This window comes from Callospermophilus lateralis, unplaced genomic scaffold (assembly GCF_048772815.1).
Source record: "Callospermophilus lateralis isolate mCalLat2 unplaced genomic scaffold, mCalLat2.hap1 Scaffold_52, whole genome shotgun sequence".
NCBI classification, from domain to species: domain Eukaryota; kingdom Metazoa; phylum Chordata; class Mammalia; order Rodentia; family Sciuridae; genus Callospermophilus; species Callospermophilus lateralis.
In genome coordinates this window covers 657,209-662,256 of record NW_027514454.1, presented here as the reverse complement: position 1 = coordinate 662,256, position 5,048 = coordinate 657,209, and positions in this window count along the sequence as shown.

Here is a 5,048-nt window from a genome sequence, read left to right as displayed (position 1 = left end):
AAGATTCTGAGCCAGGCATAGTATTGCACACCTATAATCCCAGTGGCTCAAGAGGCTAAGGCAGGAGAATCGCAGGCTTGAGGCCACCCTCAGCAACTTAAGAAGGCTTTAAGCAACTGAGTGAGATCCAGTCTCAAAAAAAAGGGGGGGTGGGGGCTGGGGATCTGGCTCAGTGGTTCAATCCCAGGTACCCAAAATAAATAAATTAAAAAAAATAAGATTCTGAGATGCTGGTGTTTCCTACTGAAGTCTCTTCTGATGTTATTATTCAAACTTTTAAAAGTATTCTGTTCCCTAAAGAAGACTGCATACCTCCCCCTTCCTTCAGAGGACACTGCAACTACTCTAAGCATGCATACAGACTGAAAATATCCAAACTGCAAATGAATGAGCCCAAACAGTACTAACAGCAACAAAAAATGCACCTGTTAATTCAAAACCACAACTTCCTTCTTGTAAATTCTTCTCACTTCAAAAAGTATTGCATCAGCTTCATGATCAACCTACTTCTAAATGGTTGTCTCAAAGGCATCTTTTCACTTTGCATATTAAATAATTCAAAGGTCCAAAAATTTTACAAGAGGAATATAAAGGTAGGTAATGATAAAAGCATTGAGCAGCTAAATACATGGTTGAATTACTTTTTTGTTTTCCAGAGTACCCACACTCAAAACTACTCAATACTCAATGGGAAACCCTTATTTCACTTTTTCAATGCAAAATATTTTAGAAGCAAGCATGTTTCCAGCTGTAAAATCACTGCTATTCCTGTTATACCAAAAAAAAGTTCCTTTCCATCACATATTTCTCCCAAATCCCAGAACATGATTTTTCTCTGTAAATACTTTTAAAGATGATTTATATTTATTTAAAAATAGCTAATTCCAAACTATGCCTGAAATCTAAAGAATATATAATCCATAAAACTTTCTTGTCAGCATATTCTTCCAAGTGAAATGGAAATTACACTGTTTTTCCTTTGTTTTCCCTCTACCTTCTGCATAGGTGGTTATTTACAAGGTTATAAAAATATACATTCCAAAACAATTTTTTATTTAATCATGTGTGTAATATTTCAGAATTATCATTGAGTATCATATTTTAGAGTGATATAACCGGTAAAATTTAAGAATCAGTAGCTTAATGTGTGCATCTCTCTCTCTCTCTCTCTCTTTCTCTCTCTCTCTCTCTCTCTCTCTCTCTCTCTCTCTCATACTCTCATACTCTCATTCACTCACTTGCACAAACACCAGGACAACCCAACCATAAATCAAGCAAAGATGCCTTCAGCCACATGGTGTGTTTGGGTGGTATTCACATGAGTAATCTTTTCCCCAATTTTTTTCATTTTTTAAATAAATATACACACTTTCATAATTTAAAATTCTAAACTTGAAACCACTAGCACTTTGAAATCACTAGACAAACACCCCAGACACTATTTCAACTTAAAAAAACTCGACAGCTAATATGTCCAAAGTCATGGAGGGGTAGCGTGCCAAGGGGGGGGGGGGGGCAACTGATGTATCTGTTAGCAGAGAATCTCGAGTTGGCCCCTTCTAATCAAGAAACTTCTCTCTGCTGTCATTGACTAAAATATTTTCTCAAGAAAGGATGGATATGGCTATATCTGCACTTTATCCTCTGAAAATAATTTCTCCTCAAATTTCACATACCATCCCTAACGTATATTAAAACTTGAACACTGGCAACAGACCTTCTCCTAGTGACCTAAACATGCCTGGGGGGAAATCACAGAACTCAAAACTGGAGTACTTTTTGAATGTGCAAACATGATCTGACACACTGGTTTCACTGGAGTAGCAGAGACAGATGAGACAAATCAGAAAAGTTACTTGCAGACTAGAAACTGTCACCGCCACCTTTCAACTGGGGACAAAACCTGGCGACTCCGCCTTTGTTTGCCTGGCTGGGACTGGCGTAGGGCCGCGCGGGCAGCCAGGGCGAGCAGGAGCCAAGGACCAGGCATCTGCCCGGGAGCGCAGCGCGCCGGGAGAGGCACAGTCTGCTTCAGACAGTCTAGTCTGCTGGGCCAAGGAGGTAACAATGAGCCGAGGAGCCACCTGGGCTCCCCTTTCTCGCGTCGCCCCCGCCTCCCTAGCGCCCCTGGGCCTGGGCCGCTGCCCGCACCCACCGCGTGCCAGCCCTGACCGCCGGCACCTCCCCGGACCCGGCACTGGGTGACTCGGGCTTCCTCACGCCCACTACGTTCCTGCGCACCAGAGACCCCCCTGCCCCACGCCGCTCACCGCTCACCGCTCCCCGCTCCACCGGCCTCCTGCCAGGAGGGTCCCTCAGATTTGGGGTCTGGGCAGGCCGCCGATGCCCCGCGTCCCTGCGGGAAGCCTGCCTCCATGGGACCCTTGTCTTTGTGTGAGAACTAAGTGCGGGGTCAACCTACCGCGATGCGCACAAAGACACGCGGCTCCCTCCCTAGCTCGTTTCGGGAGACCACGGCAGCGCCCAGCGGCTGGGCTGCTCTGTGGGGGCCGGAGGTGACGCAAGGGCGGCTCCGATGGCTGCTCCAATCGCGGATCCGAGAGCCAGCCAGCCAGCCAGCCAGCGCGACCGGCTCAGGGCGGCTTTCGCACCCTGCTGTCCCACGCGTTCGAATTAAGCGGCGGGGCGGGCTGGGGGCCTGGGCGCCAACGTTGAGTCACCGCCAGGCCCCGCCCCGAACGCCCGTGCCACACCCTCCGCGCGCCCCCGCCACGCCCCCAATCCCAGACCGAGTGGTTCGCGTGGGCCCCCAGAGAAGTGAGGCAGGCCTCAGGTCCCTTGCCGCCAAGAAATTCTGTTACTTCAGTTTGGCTGGTTTAGAGGACTCGCGAAAGAAGTGAGGCGATGTTTGAAGACAAAGATCACGCGTTGCCAGAGGAGAGACAATTGGTGAGGTGACAGGCTCGCGTTCAGGGTTCCTCAATGAGAGATTCTCTTTTTTCTCTCCCCCACCCGCCACCCCCGCCTTCATCCTTCTCTCTTCTTTTCTCCGTTTCTCTTCGGTTTCCCTTCTCTTGTCTCTTCTCTCGTCCATCCCTCCTTTCTTGATTCCCACTTTCTCTTTCTCATTCCTTTTCTGATTCTTTCTCTCCCTCCCTCCTTGTGCCTTTTCTCTCTTTCACCATCTATTTCACACACTCTCATGAACGCGCACGCGCTCGTACTCAAGGGTCTCCACTATACCCTGTGATGTTGGGAGAAACTGTCCCCATTGAAATCCCATCACTACTTTTCAGAAGAAAACTCAAAAGGAATTAGGAAAAAGGAAACAGGTTTGTCATAATTGTACAAATTCATTTTGACAGTAATTTGGAGATTGACTCATGTGCCTCTTCTCCCTTAATAAAAGGATAACTGGAGATGTAAATTTATGTTCAAGAGAAAATGGGTTTATTTTGCATTTTTTAAAAAAATTCTCTCTGAATTTCATTTTCTTCAGGTCCCCTTCAGCAAGTTGCTTCTCTGGCCAACCCAAAGGCTCTAGGCTCTAAGAGTACTATCTGTCTGAATCACAGCAGGTATATAAGCAGGATCTGCTTCAGAGTACAATAAGGACAGGGGTTTGATGGATTCTAGATCAAAAGGTTTTTAATTTTCTTGGCAATGAATGACTAAGGGTTTATTCATTAGAAACTTTTCTGACTAAATGAGCTTGGGTCATGATCACACAGAAAAGTCCATCAATTAATGGATTTCAGTAAGCAAATTACTTAATCTAAATATATCTATCATTCACAATGCCACAGCCTCACAGCCTGGCCATCCTCAGACCCCAGAAGCCTGCTAAGGGGTAGAATTACCTGCAAAAGGATTTGGAGAGAGAAGCCCCTTCCCAGCCCAAGAAGCTGAGCTGTGAGAATTTCATTCAGAGTGTTTCCTACTATTTGATTCTTCCTTCCTCCCTGTCTTGTATTGTTTCTGTTCTAAACAGTAGCTCCACAAGCCATGAACCAGAACTTGGGATCCATTCTAGTTTTTCCCTATTTCCCCACATCAATGTCAACTCTTAGTTCCTGACATTGTACATGATGTCTAGCTGTTCACCTGTCTCAACCACCTGCACTACTAGGGTTGCTTTATGCCATGTCACCGCACTGGCAGGGGCTTTCTAACCAGCCCTGTCTCCAGTGTTACAAAGTATTTCCTCCCAACTGCTTCCTCAGCAAACTTTCTGAAATCAAACTGCTCAACTTCTTCTTGAGGAAGAAGGTGTCCCATTCCTACTCCATGATCAAGTCCAGGCTCTTCAATGCAGTCTTCAAAAGTGCAGCACACTTCTGGGGCATCACTGCAATAAATTCTGTGTACTCTTTCTACATCCTGCAAATACCCAAGACTATGCAGTCACAGCACTTGCCAAATGGCCCTGCTCTGTGACTATGGAGCCTTGATGGAAAATGAGTAGGTCCGCTTGTATGCTCTTCCACTTGCTTCTCTCCCTGCTCAGCATCCCTCTACCCCACCCCACCCCTACCTTCAACAGTCCTCCCCTCTTGGAGACTAGGGCGCCTTTGAAAACCTTCCCATCCTGCTCAAACCAAATGGGTGTTTTCTGCCCCTTCATACCCAGCAAAGTATTGTAATTATTGCTCTGAATTGTAAATATGTACTCGCCTGAACATAGAGTTTGTGCTTGATATCTATACATCCTTATGCCTAGCATAGCATTTCGCATATAAGAAGTGTTATGGATTAAATTGTGTACCCCCATAATTTTTATATTGTGTGACCACATTTGGACAATAGACCTGTAAGGAGGTACTTAAGATAAAGTAAGATCATAAGGATGGGGCCTTAATTAGGGGGACTGGTGACTCCTTAATTCAGTAGGACACTAGTAACCTTATAAGAAGAGGAATAAATTCTAGATCTCTTGATCTCTGTCTCTCTTTTTCTACACACACACACACACACACACACACACACACACACGAAAGAGGAGGCTCACAGAGGCCATGTGAGGACACAGCAAGAAGACCTCACCAGAAACCAACCCTGCCAGCATATTGACCTTGGACTTCCAGCCT